The sequence below is a fragment of the Tympanuchus pallidicinctus genome, unplaced genomic scaffold (genome assembly GCF_026119805.1).
Source record: "Tympanuchus pallidicinctus isolate F22 unplaced genomic scaffold, pur_lepc_1.0 scaffold13, whole genome shotgun sequence".
Lineage (NCBI taxonomy): Eukaryota > Metazoa > Chordata > Aves > Galliformes > Phasianidae > Tympanuchus > Tympanuchus pallidicinctus.
In genome coordinates this window covers 14,363,698-14,382,320 of record NW_026294648.1, presented here as the reverse complement: position 1 = coordinate 14,382,320, position 18,623 = coordinate 14,363,698, and the positions used below count along the sequence as shown (strand labels likewise).

Sequence of the window (18,623 nt, the reverse complement as noted above, 5' to 3'; positions counted from 1 at the left end):
CTGTAGGGAAAAGTAATTAAAAGGGAAACGACATGTAACTGCGATTTAGTGGAGACTAGTGTCTAATGAAAAATGCTCCAGAACTTTTCTTTTAGGGTGCCTATCTCATTCTGAGGGCTGCATAAATCATCCCTGCAGGTTTGCAATAATATTTTTGCTTGCTTTCTACAGGGGATTTAAAGCCTGTGTTTGACAGTATTCCCTGTGCCATTTCCTTCACCGCATGAATGTTCTTTGGCATTCAACAAAAATCCAGACTGCTTACGTTAATCTGATTTCCACAATCAAGTCACCATTAAATGTATTTCTGGCTGTGTGGTGAGTCATGCTGTAATGATCAGATCCAGGTCATTCTGGATATTGTGCAAACATGAGATAATGTCTTTCTTGAAAGACTTGGAAGGCTCTTCTTTCTTTAAAGTGAGAGAAAAAGGGATTATAACCTTTTTGACTGCTCCAAGTGGATGCCAAAACTTCTGATTGCATATGAAAACAAAATTCACAGTATTTTAAATGAGGGAAGACAGACATGACAAATTATCAGGTGAAATCTGAGATCCTGATTGGATGGATGCAATGAAATTTCACACTGCTGAAGGCACAGTGTTGTAGAGATGACAGGAGTTGTAGCCATAGTCTGTGGACAAGGAAAATGTGTATTAAAAAGCAATCCAGAGCAACTAACGTGTGCCTAGGTTACCACAGGTGTAATGTTTATGTTTCCTTGTTATCCCATGCCCTTTCTCCATAGTTAACAGAGAATTTCTGGTTGCTTTAGTATAGTCCTTCAGTCAAGATTGCCTGACTTTGAACAAGAGCACTAATTTCAGTGTATTAATTATCGTTATCAACATTTTGTTTCTGAGTTGCAACTGCACATCTGAAGTTTAATCCAAATGGCAAGATTGGGAGCTGGAGGCAACACAGCTGGCAGTGCTAAGCCCTAGCTAATCAACTGTGCCACAAGGCAGACTTATTAGCTCAGGCAGCAGTTTCTAAACTGGAAGGGTCTGGTTTATTTGTGACAAAGGGGGCTATAATAGCATGGGGGGTCAGCAGATCATGTGTGGGATATGTAGGAGTGAGGTTGAAGAGTTTTGAAGACCAGGTTGGACCGCTTTGGTGCCAGTTTGCTGTGCTGCTGCCCAGAGCCCACGCAATGCATGGCCACATACCTTCTGGTGAGAAGGTTCTGTGTCATGTTCAGAGCCAGCAACTCTCGTGTGAAGTTGAATTCAAGTTTGCAGTTAGCTTGAATAGGAATATCACTTAGGATAGCAATATCTTCCTTTGTTCTGCTAAATGGATATTTTCTTTTTTCTGAAAAAGACATAGGGGTTTTTTTTTGCTTTACATGGGTGAGAGACTGTAATTTCACCTGGAAAAATATTCTTTCTCCTTTGCCTATTGATTAATTTCTCATACACAGTTTTTGAAGGGCTGTATCAGGCTGACAGCTGTGGTCCTTTCCTTTCTGCTACCTGGGATCCCATGGGAACAGGACATTTCCAAAAATCTGCTGCTTTAGGTGCACTGACCTTTTATGTTTGTTTTAAGTTACACTGTTCTTTTATCCATCACAAAACCTTGGAAACTTATCTCATATTATAACAGTTCCCTTTGGCTTTTAATCCTAAATGCAGAAATTTCATTAAGTTATTCATTTTCCCTCATTTTCATTGTGATCACCAGCCACGTCAATCACAGCAGCACTTCAAAGAGAGAGGTTGAGCTGTGCATCAGATATAACTTTATTCTTTGTATTTATAAGGCAAAGCATAAATTCTAACAGGTCCACTAGTCATATCTATTGATTTGGTACTTAATCACACGAACACAATGAATATTCAGTGCCCGTATGATATAAAAAGAACAATCAGAATAAGCTATTATAGGTGCTGGAATCTCATTTAAAATCTAATTAGGTCTAGTACAAAACTAGAGGAGTCCTGTCTGAGTAGGAAGAAATGGATGTGTCTATATAACAAGTGAAATGTCTTCTTTTTTTCACCCATCTTCTGGCATATGTTAAGAAGCTAACATTTTTCTCAGCTTCCACTTAGAAAACCATTACTCTGTCTAGCTTGGACAAAGGCTCATGACCTCATGTTTTAATTTACAGACTAAAGCTGATCATTCTGCATAACTGCGTTCTGCTTCATATACAGCATGACCACAGGCACAATGTGAGGGGTGGTCACTGCAACTCAAGCAGTGATTGCTTTGTAGCTCTGCCCATTTCACAGCTCTGACTGCTATTAGTGTTGCGTTGGCCACAGTGCTAATGGGCCTCTGCAGAGTGAGGCTCTTTCAGAAGTTCTTTTACAGCACAAAGAGTGGAGATGGTAGGAAAATCCCACTCTGTATTTGAAAACCACTTAAGGCACTAAGATGTCATGCAAGAAATCCTTGGTAGCAACTGTAGGGACTTGTAGGCTTTTTAAAACCTATCTGTGCAGACTTCCAGATTAGGACAGAGCCTGCCCTGCCATTTCTATGTGGGGATGTATGGAGGGATGTACCTCTGTCAGTGTTATACACACGCCTGCATGGTTAAGTGAAAACAGATTATGGTTCGGTTCAGCACTTACATTTTGCTGGAAAATGGAGAGCCATGAGATATGCTTTTACACAGATATTCGTGCAAGTGAATAAAATTGGTTTTCAGAACAAGTATTGATTGCCTCGGGGCAGATGAAGAACAGAACCAAGGAAAATAAACACCTTTCAGCTAGCTGTGTTCTGCAAATAGGACATGCTCTTCTGTCTTCAGGGTGTATCTTTCTGTTAAAACAGAGCTAGCAAACTGAATCTGTTGTTTAATGCCTGTTCTAGTTTCCCTTGTGCTTTTCTTGGTGAACCAAAGTGTTTGTAGGCGTAGGTTCAACCAACTGTGTAAGATTATTTGCACTCTTGCTGTTCTTTCACTCATTTGCTTTTCTGTTGTTGTTTTACGTTGGAGATGAAGGAGTGCAGCTGGAGACCAAGTCAGGAAAGGCATTTGGGGTTTTGCTCAATGTGAGTCTGCAGTCCTCACACAGGCAATGTTTTTCCTGCTTTTCACTGCAAAGGTTAGGCTTCTAATCTGATTTACCTTGAAACGCTGCTAACTTCAAATGGCTGTAATTGGCCATTCCCTTTGCTAATCATTTTACTTCATAAGGAGCTTCAGGAAACAACTAGAGGGCTATGAGTCTGTTCAGGGGAAGCTTTGCTACATGGTTAGACGGTTAGATGACTGAGCTTGGTGTGCTCACATTACCCTGCTGTCTTTTAGTCATCTTTTATTCAGTGGCTACATCTCAGTTTTCTCCTTTGTGTCATTTCCAGCCCATAACACGCATTCTGATGTTCTCCAGGTGAAAGTTTCAACCTCTTTCTTTACAGCTCAGAACATGTAGGTCTCCCCTTGAGCAAAGTCCAAGAATGGTGGTACCATGGGTTAGCAAACTTGGAGGTTAGAGTTTGTCCAAGAAACTGGTTAGCAGCTGCTCAAATACATGCCATGCTGCATGATAATTTCCTGGAAATACAGCTCTGGATACAAAAACTGACATTTCATTCATGAATTAATTTTGTTGTTGCTGAACATTTGGAGCTGGAATGATCTTTATCCTTTGAAAACGTGTTCCTATTCCACCTTCATCAGCTTCTGACAGCACAGAAGCCAAGGCAGCTGTTCTAGGAAAAGTGCCACTTGCAACCACGTACTTTGATAGCAAAAGGCTTAGCCTGAAGCAATGTTACAATGACTTCAGAGCTGCCAACTGCAAGTGTCTCTGCCCCAACTGGCTGACTAGAATTAATATCATTATTCTAAATGTAATGAATTATATTCCAAAGTACTTCACATGTAAGTAGAGAATTAAAGGAAATCAGAGAAAGTCATTCTAATATTGAGTTTGCATACTATATTCATGTAGGAGCAGTAAGGACATGCTCCTTGCTAGTGTTTCAGAATTATACATTAACGTTGTAGTGAATATGAAGATTCAAAAGTATAACCAAGCTGTGCACATCTTCCCACCTGAAATGACTGTCAGTTTCCATCATTTCAGTCCTGAAAATTTGAGTTACTGAGACTTAGTTTGATCTCCGTACCACAGTCAGCCAAGAAAAGTCCCATGACCTCTCTTTGCCAAGGAGAAATTGTGCTCAGGAAGAGCTGGGATGCTCGATGGGCAAGGAGTGACTTGATAAACTCCAGTCACTCAGTGACACATCTGTCCTTAGACTTTGAAGGCTCCTGTGTATGGATCCTAATTTTTGCCTGCTGCGTATTGCCTTCCATACCCACATTGTTCCTGAGATTTGATTTTTGTCTCTGCTCCATTTCATGTCAGATGAATGGCTTTAATCAGAATCTCTTAAACCCACTTCAGCCAATGGTCACCCTTTGTGAGATGCTGATGAACGCATTGTGGTCTTGCCTTGGCAAGGCAAGAGGCTAGACATAGGGCACAATTTTAACTTTTAACTAGATTCTAGCTAAGAGGCTCTTAGGCTTTATAAGATTTTCCAGTGATAGCCTCACTTGGGCTCTATAAATGGAAAGCAGGCAAGAAAATGAAATCTGTTTGCTCTGAAATATACATATTGATTTCAGCAGTCATACTGTAATTGTTCTCACCAATTAATTAATTGAGGTTCTGAGTGAGAAGTGACTTAAGTGGCAGTAAATTTTGCAGTTGCCCCAATGGACAGAAGCTGACCAAGTCTGGTACTCCTTGTTAACAGAGTATAAATTTCTAAATGCATTAAACCAAGTGACTAGTGTTAATGAAGTTTATCACAGCACTTGCAGCTCTCATTTGTCTCTTGCAAGAGGGTTTTGTAAGGCTGAGCTGATGAAAAGTGCTCCTTCTAGCTCCAGGCAGTATTTACAGTAGTTCCTCTTCTCTGTTTGGAGCATTTTCTTGTTTTAGAGACCATGGAGCATCTTGCTGTCTTAGTCTAGTCTAGTTTGAACATGTGGTTTTCTGCCTTCATTTTGCAGCTTTTAGGAGAGGACTCTCTGAAGTTCTTCTGAATGTAATATTAGCATATTCTGTCCTCTGAACTTCCATGTTCCAACCAAAGGCTTTTAGCTGATTATCTCAAGTCTCTTCTCTCTAATGACTTTCCAGTTTCTTGATGTTGAGCAAAATCAGCGGATAACTCTCTCTATTAGATATAATTATCTAATGTATATTGAGCTTGGGAAATTATTCAGTTAATTTTGTCTTTAGTCTTCCATTTCCTGTTAGAGATTTGAAAATGTAAGCCTCCATTTCTCTCTTAATTACTGCATCCTGTTGATTTCTTGTTCCATTTTTTAAAGATAAGCACGTGCTTAAATGAGAGCCTTTAAAAGCAGGAATAAGAAGTCTTCATTAAACTGTGATTGTAGTTTGAGTGCACTAACATCACTGGCTGAGGTGAGCCATGATTTTTTATTAAATGTCACTACCAATCTAGCATTTGTGTGTGTGTGTGTGTGTGTGAGTGTGAGTGTGGAGATGGCAGTGGGGGAGAGCCCACTCCCTATAGGAGGAAAAATGTCTTTCTCTTCATTAGATTTTCATACTTCTACTCTCCATCCTCACAGTGCTGAGTTCTTGTTCAAGTGAAGCTACGTTAATGGGAATTATCATATCCCGGACTCAGCTGCTTTCCATCTTTTTTTTTAACATTTATGAGCTGTTGAGTTGATTAGGAATAAGCTGTTACTTTGTGAGGCCATCCAGAGAAGGGACTGTGCTGTAGTTTTATGCCTACTGAATGCCTCCAATTGTGCAGCTGGGATTGCTGTCTATGCCGTAGAGCTTTTGTTGCCATATCTTCTCTTCCCAGTGGATGAGGAGAAACCTTTCCTGTGGCTTTTATAAGGTCATAAAAATCATTATAAAGCCTTTTACTCCGTACAGGTTTGGTTTGCGCCACTGTAACTACACTTGCTTTCATGATAGAGTGTTCTTGGATGAAACACCCACTGCTTCTGTGCTGGGTTTTGCTACAGTGCTGCCAGGAGAGCTGAGTATTTTGTTCTAGATGAAGCAGACTGCAGTATTGCTGCATTTCTTCCCCCTCCTTCAAATCAAAAGCTGCCTAAAACTTAATTCTCCAGTTCCTCAGGATCATGGAAAAATGCCAGCTGAGGGGTCTTCTGTCTATGGTCCTTATTCCATTCTGAACAGAGCATGTTATTTCTTATATTATGAACAGAACATGCTACTACATGTTCACATTTTCAAGTAAGCAAGGAAAACATTCGGTTAATTCAGCTGAGAAAAGTCAGCCTGGATCTCACTGCTGGATTTCCTACCCTTGCCTATTCTTGATGCCTCTTGTCCCCTTTTCACAAGTGCTAACTTTATCACAGAGCAGTCTGACAGCAGGGACACACCGAGTTCTTCTAGTTTCATGTTTCCATTGCAATATTAGGTTGAATGGTAGCTGGCAGCAAAATCCATCCCTGCACCTCCCGAGACTCATTAAAACCGGGTAACTCTGAAGTACAGCAAAATGATTTCTGTTTGGACTGTGTTGCCAATTTAACAGATGTGTGAAAGGTAAAATGATGAAGTAGTTTCTTCTAAGGAAATTCCTTTAACTATGCACTTCCTTAAAACTTCCAATAAATGTTCTCTTATCAGATAAACTTTGTAGACATAACTGCTCATAATCACATGCTGCACGTCTAAGAGAGAGCACACAGATTTTTCTAGCATCACAGACTTTCTTACACGGCTTATTATAATTGCATTAATTTGTGCTTAGACTACTTGGGAGTATAATTATTGCACTGTTTCAGGACATGTAATGGTTGAGCAAAGGAGCTGCTTCCATTGGATCTTGTCGGCAATGGATGAGCTTCACCTCCTGCTGTTCTCCTTCTCCTGGAGGCTCTGCAGCCTCCAGCTAAGTCCCACTGGATGGGTGCTCAGCATACATTGCTGTAACTGAAATGTCCATTCAGTAAATACTGTTGTTAAGGCAGTGGATTTAGGAGTTCTACATAAACAAGCAACTTTCAGGCTGGCATAAAACCACAGCTAGATATTTTGGGTGAGTTCAGACTGAACTGAAATATCTCACATTTTGAGGGTTTTTCCCTCTAATTACAAGTTTTTTGCTGTGAAGTTACAGAGAGGAAGGTGGAGTTGTTCTGAATCCCCAGGCAAGCCTGCTTCAAACCCGACTCAAACTTTTAGCTCTCATCATAAAGGAATATCGACTGCAGTTTTATTTTAATCTCCCCTTGTGAAAGTGACAGACTGAAACCGCGTGAGCCCTGACACTGGCAAAGAAATAATGCCTCTCTCAGGCTGCTCAATCCTATGGAGGTGTCATGCAGGAGGTCAAGACAGCCCTAGGAACTGCCTCAGCACAGAGATGGCATCTCTGGTGGGCTGATGGCTGCCAGCCAAGGTGCCAAGGGACGCTGCAGCTAAGAACTCTGCCTGCCAGCACCCAGCACAACGTGTCTGCAGCACTGACAGGTTGTCCCAATTTGCTCTTACACACAAAATCAAACAGGAAAATATTTGATTTGACAGGGCCAACAAATGGTGCTTTTGTGGAGAAACGATACTTTCAGCATATGATAGCCATCTGCCTGCTCCTCGCTGCGATTGTTGGGAGTTGTAATTGGGCACGCGGCTTTGACACCTACAGCGAGTAGCTGGTGCTGCCACCAGGCAGTTTTAAGTGGGACAGAGCATTTATGAGTGTGAATTTTCACTTGGCTGCCATCCAGGCAGCCCTGTTAGGGACTGCTGAGTGATCAGGGATAAAAAATGGTTAACGAAGATTCTGCTTCAGTTAAAGCTAAACTCAAAAATTGTATGCATGGTTGATAAAAGTTCTCCTCGAGTTAAAATGAAACATGTAAACTATTTGTGTTCTGTGTCACTGAGCTCTGACTGCTCTCTGGAGCCGGCAGCAAACCCTTTGTGATGTGGGGAGAGAGTGGCAGTGCTGTGGTGGGGGCTGTTGTCCTTGGTGCAGTGTTCTGCCTGGAGTTGAGTGGCAATGTGGCTCTGGCAGTGGTAGTAGGTTTGGAGGAAACAAGCTTTTAATACAACGTGCCTGGCTCATCTTCATTTCATATTGGAGAGAGCTGCTTTAATATGATGGGCCAGTCGTTTCCCATTGGGTTTTACTGATATATTTGAAATGTGACTGCTTGCTGACAATCTACAATCCAGTGGCTCTTGCCCAGGCAGAGGAAGGTCAGTACGGCTGTGGTTTCATGGCTAGACAAAAGCTATGCCAGCATAAATACATTCCTTGGCACCACAGAGGATTATCAAAGCCAAGACCCAGTTTCTTTATTTATTTATTGATGCATTTATTCTTGAAAGAAAAAGGACTGGACAAGAGCAGACCTGGACTGCTCCCATCCTTGACCAGCACAACATGAGAGCAGAGCGTGTCTCAGTCCCTGCCCCATGATGAAGACCTGTGCTTGATCTCCAGGGCATCCTACAACCATGGGCTATGTATGCCAGAAGCAAGACTGCTGCAAACTTGCTGATTGTTTATCAGTGGAGGTTAGATTGTTCAGGAGTGGTTTAGATGCATTTGCTTCTAAACTCTCAGGAGGACCATTACCTGCTTTTCTCAGGTTTAGGACGTTGACTAATCCTAAATTCCAAACCTGTCTCAGTTCTCTCCCTTACTGCATTTTCTACTCTGTCCCAGGTGCTATTTAGCTTAAGGGAGTGCACTGTCCTAATTATCTATTGTTTTTCTTCTCTGTTGAGGGAACAATACTCTTTGTCCATGCATTTCAAAGCACACTAATGTTCTAGAACAATTTAAGGGAGAAATATTTGATTCTGCAGGGGCGTTGGTAATGACTTAATCAAAGGCAAAATGCCCCTTTGCTCCAATTTAATGTTCTTACAGTTTAGTTCTTATTAGCATTGATTTTTCCCAAGCCTTTAGCATCCTATTTATGAAAGGCAATATAATGAAATTTAGTAATAAGCAAGAATGCTGGAACACCAGAATAGACCTTTATTCTGCTGGCTGATGTGTAGGTGTGGAACATCTGCATCTCCAGAAGGACTGTATTTTGGTGGGCTTATACAGGCACATGGAAACACGTTGTGCCCCCATCACCATTCATATGTAGGGCGGGAGAAGGGACATGCTGAATGTCTAGTCTGATGATGTTTGCATGTAAGCCAGTTGGGAATCTCTGACATTCTCAATTAGAGCTTGTTTGCACATTCTCTTTGCAATTACCAAGCAGTTTGCAGCCAGTGCACCTGAAGGCTGCTCTGGGACAAGCTCAAATCTCACTGTCAAAGCTAGGAAATATGTGGCATTTGCAGTGCTAACAGAGAAGGATCTAAAATAAATGCCTAAACTTTCCTCAGACCTTTCAATGGTCACCAGTCCTTCCACAGTTCCTCACTTAGACTGGTTAAAAATAATCTTCACATTTTCATTTAATTGGTTGGAATGTCTGTATCAGTGCTACAAAAAATTTTAGAGGAGAAAATATTGCTTAAAGGGGTTTCTGAAGTAGGGCCTCACAAATATTTAAGTGTTCCAAACAGATAAGGCAATAAAGCTATATCAAAATGTGATAAGTCATTGCCACTCCCCTGCAGCATCAAATCTTTGTCTTAGATTGTTCATGAACAGTAGCACGCTTCAAAATGAATGGGCAAAACCCATCCATGGGTGTCTGAGAGTGCTTGCTCACCTCAGAACCCCTGGTGAACCGATGGGTGCAGCTTTTGGCTGCACTGCTGTAATGTAGGCTGAGAAGTGATTTCACGTTTATGGACAGTGAAATTCCAGGGCATAATTCATGAGGTAAAGAAAAGGAGCAGTATCTGAGAAACAAGCTGTTCACTGTTTTGCCCAGCTGAAAGATGTTGGCAAAACTGGAAAGCCGTGGGTCAGTTTAGTTCAGCTTGGTGATGAACTATGTGTTATCCAGTAATTATATTTGACAGACAAAGTTCTTGTGTAAGGACAAAGACCATTTATTTTTGCTTAATGTATTCTCTGCACACTCAGTGCAGCTGCCCCAAATGCAGCTGCCCAAATCTGTCTTGGCCTCCAGAACTGATTCCTCCATCCCTTGCTCCCCTCTGTGTCTGGGATTAAGCAGCATTCTGCCAGGAGAGGGATTTCTTGGAGCCAAAACTGAATTCAGCAGCTCCTCCTTGGCCTGCGTAGCACCTGGGAAGCTTTGGAAAGTGATTTATTGGGCTGAATCCCACCCTTCATCCGTGTCAGGAAAGTGGTGGGAATACAAACACTGTTCAGAAATCAAGGAATAAGAATTTTTTACATATTTTTGGGGGAGGAACAGCAGCTGTTCTAATTCATCTTCTACTTTCTAAGCCTCCCAGATCACTGATTTACTATAATTAATGCTGTTTTTTTTTTCCCCTGCAGAACTTTATTCATAATAAATCTTTTAATGTACTGAAAGAAAATCCAGATGTTTTCCTGGGGTACAACCCAGCTAGAGCCCAGTGTATCCGCTGGGTAAGTGGCCAGATCAGCCTGAGATCTGCACTAAACAAGCACAGGTTTAGCTGCTCCGGGCCATTGTGCCGTAACTGAGCAGTGTGCTTTTGCTTCACTAAACCTCCAGGCTTCGCAGGAAGAGCTCAGAGGAAAGCTCTGCAGCACCAGATGGATCCTGCAGCACCAGCTACGATGGGTTGGCTGGGCGCTCCTTTCTGCAAGTGCTGATGCTGAGCATCTTTTTCTGCTATCTCCACTTTATGCTGGGCTGCTACAACTCAGCCCACGGGGGAACGCCGTCTGCTGCACCTGCAGAAGGAAAAGCTCTCTCTGTGGCCCCAGCAGCCCCTGTGCAATGGTTTCTTTCCCACTCACGCAGCCGCAGGGCCGTGCGGATGGTCCCTGCTGTGTGGATGGTGCGGATGTGACTGGAATGAGAATCGCAGAGCTCTGTCCTCACACGGCGCTCTGGAAATGAATCGCTTTGATCTCAGGCGGATTTCCCCGCTCTATTTTTAGATGTGGTGAGGATAACCGAGGGATGTCGGTTCTGATGCAGTCAGAAAGGAGCTTCAGATGCAGTTTTCCTCCTGGGATGGGAGAGGAGAGCAGGAGGAGGAAAACAAGGCATCTCCAGCAGCGTGTCTGAGCCTTCTGCTGCAGACAGAGACAGAACACTGAGCCCCTGAGGCTGCAGAGGGATGTCCCCAAATACAGAACACACCAGATGAGCTGATAAAACCCCCTACGCTGCTTCTTGCTGCTTTTTGTGTAACTCATCATCCTGCAGCAGCCCAAAGCTATGACTGAATTCAGCTTTGTAGTGTAGTGGATGCATTTGTGAGGGACTGCTAATAGTTATCCTTTGATTTAAAAATAATTGCTATGTCTCTCGCTCTCCCTACTTCCAGGGCATGCGTGGCTGTCCCAGATTGCTTGTTTTTGATGCTGTCAATTCCTGCTTTGCGTTTTGCATTCAAAATAATAAACAACTTAAACAAAACCAGAAACAAACAATCGAACCAAACCTTTTTTTTTTTTTGGTAGCAGCAGCAGCGTGCGTGTGCAGGTTTGCACGCAGGCTGTTGGAAGGGAGAGAACCTGTTTACAGGGCACGAGCTCTGGGGAATAGTTTGCTTCCTTTTTCTCCCATCTCCCGTTGCTGGGAAACAGCCGCCCTGGTGCTGGCAGAGGCTGACTCACCGTGCCCGGTCCTCACACACACTGCGCCTCGAGCTACAGCAGCAACAAAGGAAGTACAAATTCAGCAGTTAGACATGAAACACTGGGAAGATCCTTCCCTGGTGGCTCCAGGATATATGGCTGTTGGCTGCCAGGTGTAAGTGGTCCCCAGGGGCTGTAGCAAAAGCACGAGAAAGTCTCTCACTCGGCGCCTCAAACCATGCAGCAGCCAATAGAGCCATGCGAGGAGGACTCCATGGACATCCCATTGCACCAAAGGTCATAGAAGCCAATGGAAAAATCCTATTGATATCCACTGAGCTTGCTCACTGCCCACCTTGCCTTAAATACTCACAGGAACGTGAATGAGTCCTCTTCTTCAACTCCTTCCTCTGCTGTGTTTGTGTTTTGTGGAGCAGAACTCAGTTCTGCTCAGCTGTGAGCACTGGGGTGTGCATGGCCGTTCCCTTTTTACTTGTGTGGACAGTCTGATTTGTATGGGCATATATATATATATATATACATATGTGTATATATATATATATTGCACCTCCTATGGAACCTGTGTTTGGTGGATGGCTTTGCACAGCCAAATGCAGTGGTGCAATGAACTTAGTGTAAACATAAGGCTGTGAACATGTATCAAGATACTGGTACAATTAGATTCATAAATTCTTCACTATGAGATCAATCAACTAAGCTTAAAAGTAAGAAGTTTAGGACCTATTTGAGATTTGCAGTGGGTTCACTGTTGTTTTGTTCAGCATTTCTCCATCCGGAGAGCTTTTAGTTGCTACTTTGGTGCTTCTGGTTTTCATGTTTACTTTTTATCAGATGATAAAATCTGAGGGGCTGGATAGGAGGGGGAAGCTGGAAACATGATGAGTCTGTAGAATAGCAGTAAGTACAGCAGGACTGGCAGCAGCCACAAATCAGGCTTAGCAGAGTGCCACAAGCCTGGTGTGCTTGGCTCCTTGCCCCAGCAAGCCTTCAGAACCTTGTCAATTGCTGGAAACTTCCCCTAGCTTGGGTTTCTGGACTTCCTGTGGTGTCCAGACTTTTCCTAGCATCTGTATCAGAGAGCAGAGCCTGAAGTTACATCCATTGAGGCTCAAGACACACACTCAGCTCCAGGTTTCCAGTACTTTCAGCATACCATTTCCCCCCTTTCCCTCCCTTCTTCCTAACTCTGGAGTACCATCAACTTCTTCAGGCTGAGCTTACCCAGCTGCTAATACCCGAATCAAATAGATGCAGATTGAGTAGGTCTCCAAACTCAGTGTGACACAGTAGATCAATCACATACCCTTTGCTGCAATTCACCACACCAGAGCAATCTCTCCAGGTGTGCTCAGAAGGACCAGCAGTGCTGAAGACACCTCTTCATGGCATTGCTGGGGCCATACTTCACCTCCATCACCAGTAGTCCCAACGTCCCTCCACAGTGTGACATCCTTCCACCCCTTCTGCTTTTTCTGGAGGCCCTCTGGATTTCATTTTATCAGAGGATAACATTTGAATTTTGCTCTTGTGAATGTAAAGCTTATGTACCTTTGCTGACTCCTGCCCACTCAAGTGACCGGGGGTGTCAGGGAAGCTCAAGCACCTCAAACTGCACAGCTCCAGGAGTTGCCAGGAACCGGGACAGGAGACTGGTGGTTCTAGCATGAATCTCAAAGCAGCATTTTAAGCCATCACAATCTGGGGCTGGATTTCACAACAGAAATTTAGATGTCAAGGCTAGACTCCCTCCTGAATCCTGAAACCCAGTTCCTGGTGGATTCTTAATTCTGCAAGTAGGTCACGCCTGCTGTCTGCCTCTGGGTACAGCAGAGACTTGACAGGTCTAAATAATAACTCATATCTCCTTGTTCTTTGATGTGAGATGTCACTAAGATGTTCCCTGCCATCCGCTTTTCATTTTTCCTCTTCCCTTTTTGCAAAACTCCGCTGAACACACAAGTTAATGAAGGATAAGACATTTCTAGGTCCTACCAGTTCTTGCAGCATGCAGTTCTTCCCTCTCAGCGTGGCTCTTTGCATTGGCCTGATGTGGGAAAGAGCTGGCAGGACTGCAGTGTCCCAACAATCAATGAGTAACCTAAAGCTGGCCCTTAAACCGCATTTCAGTGTGCAGAGCCCAAAGTCAACAGCCCTCTCCCTATAAAAGCAGCATAACTCACACCTACTGCTTGTGCAGAGGTGTGTGTGTGTGTGTGTGTGTGTGAGCAGTCTTAACATCAAGGTATTGCTTACTTACATCACTGCAGACATCTCATCCTGTCCTCTTACAGCAGTCTTCTCTCTCTTTACAGTCCTGGAGACCGAAACATCACACAACATCAAGATTCAATGGCTGTGTGAGGGAATCCCACTACCAGAAGCTGCATCAATGCCACAGGCAGTTCCAACTCTATGATAAAATGCACGTACAGTTTCTGATGTTTGCATTTTGCTGGTACGTATTCAGCTGGATCTTTGTCACAGCAGTTTCAGCTTCCACAGGGAGCCTTCTAAAGACCTTGCCCTAATTGCAAAGCAATTCCAGTGACACTTTAAATTACGGGTGAGTTTTTCATAAGTCTGTGGGTACGTGTTGTTATGACATGTAAAATCTTATCTTTGGCGAACGTGTTGAATTATGCAAGATCTTTGTTTTGTGTTTGTCAGGGTAATTTGAACCATTGCACATTTAACAAATGCACTTTCAAAAGACCCAATCCAGCACACAGCTGTGATAGTACAGATAAGCTTAATAAACTTTTTAGAATTTCCATTGATTTATATAAGCTATCAAACACATTTATGCGACAGTGTTAAACCTACAGATTCAAGTATGCAAAGAGCAGAAAAAGCCACATCCTGAAACACAGCTCCTTTGCTGGGCTTCCAGGGGTGGCTCATTATATGATCAAATGCTGGTTTTTTTTTTTTTTTTTTTTTTTTTTTTTTTTCCCCCCCCCCATAGGGGCCTTGCCTCCATCACTGAGCAGACTGCCTGATGCAAATCAATGGGCAGCAATTCACTAATCTGTTTCTATCCCGTCAGTCAATGTGCAGCCCCAGTCCTTGTTCACCACACTCTGCTTAGCCTTACTGTAAAGATGAAACACTCTTTCCACCTGGACTTTTCCATGAAACTCATTACTGCAATTGTGTTTGCTTATTTCACACGCAAACAATTAATTAATTAGTCTCTCTGAAGCTCAGTAAGGCATACCAGAAGCATTACTACTGTATGGATAAGGAGTAGAGACACAAAGAGTCATTCCAAAATGTCAGTTAACTCAGGATGTTCAATGTGACACACTCAAGGGCTGATATCTTCATACATATAATGTGGTTTCACATGCTTAGTGCCATTGTACCTTCCAGCACCAACGGAACCAGGCAGCAACAGGTGGATGGAGAAGGTGGATGAGAGATGCCAGATGCATGCAACTTCTTGGTCAAGATTTGCAAGATCTGACAGCATGAAGCGCTTTAAAAGAAGGAGATGAAGGAAAGCAGGGATGTGACTTTGTGGGTGCCTCTTGCTGTGATTCAGTGCTGTGTGCATTCAGGCATCAGCTCAGCCTGCAGCCAGGCATCAGCCCTATCACTAAAGCAGTCCCACACACTGTGTGGATATCTACAGACTGGTCAAAAGAGGGCAAAGCAGCATCTCTCCTCTCACATGGACTACAGCATGCACCAGTTACTTGCTTGAGAACTGTATCACCCAGAACTTGCACAATGACACCACAAAGTCTGGGCAGCCACAGGAGTGCAACTGCAGGGGCCCTTCTTGGCTTTCTTCAGACCACAATTTGCCAGCTCCCATCCCAGAAATGAGAGACCTGAGGAATGACTGCAGAAACTTCTACTTGTTCGAGTTCCAGGAGTATTTATGTAATTTAATCAATGAACTGTATTGATTTATTTGCACTAAGTAACTCCTTGAGATCTGGATAATAGATAAGGGCGTGCACAGTGCTATATGAACACATCATAAATAAACATAACTTGCAAATCTATTTCAGATATTTATGATTAATCTCCTTATAGTAAAATAACGTTATGTCTGTCCATTATGGCTTTTTTTTTTTTTTAATTTTAAATTTGACCTAAGAGGTTTCAGAGTCATTTATTTAAGAAGAGCTGCCCTTTAAACCAAATCTTACACTTCTTAAAAGGTCATAGGGTCTAAATATCATGGCTACTCATGAAGCATGGCTCCCTGAGAGGTCTGACAGCTGTCTTCATCAGATCAAAGGTCCTGCGCAAATAGATGCTTGGCCACGAAGATGAAGGTTGTGTTCTTGCAGGGAATTTTATACTCTTGTCCACTTTGGCTGCTGGAGCTGCATACATAGAGTGCCGTAAAGGTTATCCCATCTGGCTCCCAAAGCCTGCATACATCAGCACACGAGATGCAGCACAGACATTTACCTTCATCAAGTCACCAGCTGGTTCGATTCCTGACATTAGTGAGAGATCTGGGTGCATGCTAATGTTGTGCTTTACTAACTGCATTTGTGAGAGTTTTATGCAAGAGAAAGATAAATGTCTCTGACCAAAATTAAGTATAATTATAGATATGCTGAGCCAATGAACCACTTTCTCAGACACCCGGGCCAGATGAGGCTGCCGCTATTCACATGTGTTGCCCAACCCCAGCTCTCCCAAGCAGCACACAGCTGAGCTGACTTCCAGTCTCATCCACCCCACAATGCATTATTGTACAGCAAAGAGACAGTGTTTCTTTTATACCTGTTCATTGGGTGTTTTCAAAATGACCAAACTTCCTTCTCTCTTCTCATCCTCTCAATGCATATGGAGGGTAGAGAAGAAGAGCAGTGTGGTCCCAACTAATCACTGAAATCCATAGCTTGGGTGCACTACCTGGTGTTTCCAGTTAATTATGTAACAAGGAAAAACAGCTTTTAAAGAAATTTCTCTGCAATTGTTTGCCATACTTACAATGCTGTTCTGTTGCTCTTTTGTTGTATTCTCTTTTTATGCCATTCTAGGTGTACATAACTGCCTTTTTTTTAAATTATTTTTATTTATTTATTTTTATTGCAGAGCACCTATTTTTAAGAAGTGTATGTGAATTTTGAGCTATTTTGCTTACAGTGTTTGAGTTGTAAGAGTACTTATGGGAGAGAGGAATGCACACATTTGCTGCTAAACTTTCATCCATCGTGGTTTCATAGTGATAACCTAAAACCCCTTTGGGCACAGATCAGGACTTCGGTTGAGTATGACTGTCCACCACATAGGCAAGCCAATACAAACCACTCTCATCATATATTTGAATTGATTTTCTTCTGGTTATTCAGTAACTGTTTAGTTTTAGCTCTAGGTTTAGGTAATAAATATAAAGTGGATTAAAGCCATGGCTCCTCAGACTGGCCCTAGGCTCATTTGTAACAACCCATAGTGCATCTGTGCTTTAACAAGCTCACTCCTTTCAGTTAATGCATCCGTAGTCCTAATGATCTTCCCCTTGAAACCAATCCAAGGGGGTAAGGAAGAGACTTACCCCTACACCATGAGCAATCAGGGCAGAGACTGGCTTTGGAGTTCAGAACCAGATGGCTAGAAGCTTCACTGACATTTAATAAAGACTTCTGGTATTAAGACAAATGCCAAGATCTGTAGGCTGCCCAAATTTCAATAACTCCTTTGCCACTTTTGAGTCATCATTAATGCCACCCCACTCAAGGGATATTCCTAGGTGTATCCCTCTTCCCAGTACTTTTTTGATTCTACACTCTTAATTTGCATTAACACAGCTGGCAATTAAGCTTTTAACCCTGTAATGGTGTAGTGTGATAGAAAATACAGCAATAGTAACAGAGTGGCAAATGAGAACAACCCCAAATACAGCAGGTATGGATACAAAAAAAAAAAAAAAAAGAAAGAAAAACTTTGCTTACCTTTATAAGACCTCCAGTAGGCAGTAACCTCCAACAAGATACCCTTCCCTCCACTCTCAACCTTTAAATGAGGTCTGAGAAGGGGTGGATCCTGGCTCTACCTCTTCTGGTCACTCAGGTTCATTGCATGCACCTGAGCTTCCCTGGATTGGCCCTGCCTTTCCATCAGGTGCTCAATCACTTTTTCAGGCTGTGACTCAGCATTTCTGCTACACCCCCCAGCTCTTCTCTCATAATTCCTGGCAAGCTCCATTCAGTGCTGTAATCCATGTGAGCTGCTTAAACCCTTCTGCTTTTCCATGGCAGTTTTCAAAGACTGGAGATCTTTGAGCAGTCTCCTGTGAAGTTTTAGCAGCCTCCTCCCACTCCCTATTGCTGTGTTGGGCAAGGGGCAGCAGTCTGCTTTCCTCTTTCATGCCATTTCTGAGCAATTCTTCAGTGTTGTGCTTTGCCCTGACTGATCAAAGCCTTTCCCACTGTGACCTTTGATCAAGCAATGAAAGATTTCTAGCAGAGTATCAGCCCCTTCCTGATTGCTGTGAGGTGGGTCAGCCATTACTCAGGGCAGTATGGGTTTAGTGCAAGTGCTTGCTTGAGCAAGGCTGGCAGGGGTTGCCCGTTTGTTTCCTAAGCATTTTTTAGTTTACTGCATGGCAAGGTTAGTTGCTGCTGAGTGCTCTGACCCCGCTTTTCACCATGTTGAATTCCTTGTGTTGCTGGTGTCAACACCATTCTCCCCTGTTCAGGCTGTCCAGAAGCACTCACGTGACAAACAAGAGCTGAGAGATACATACTGTCTATCTATATGCTATGTATATGCATGTAAATATATGTATACTTACATATCTTTCATACATGCCTATGTGTGTATGTATATATGTAATCTATCTCAGCATGCTTATGTGAAGGCCTTTTCCTCACTGGCAGAATTTGAACTCCAACTGGGCTGTTGTCTGTCTGCCATAGGGCATGATGGAAGAATACTTCTTTTGCCTCTGTTGAAAATGATTGACCATTGGTTCAGTCAAATGCTACAGA

General features: G+C 42.9%; 1 long non-coding RNA gene across 1 annotated transcript; it reads right to left on the bottom strand.

Annotated features, from left to right (window-relative positions):
- Nucleotides 1-12,192: 12,192 nt before the first annotated feature.
- LOC128076233 (uncharacterized) lies at nucleotides 12,193-18,056 on the bottom strand. Its single transcript, XR_008204289.1, has 3 exons — nucleotides 17,586-18,056; nucleotides 13,922-13,978; nucleotides 12,193-12,731 (listed from the first exon to the last, which is right to left on the bottom strand). It is a non-coding gene; the product is annotated as an uncharacterized LOC128076233 (long non-coding RNA).
- Between the last annotated feature and the right edge of the window lie 567 nt (nucleotides 18,057-18,623).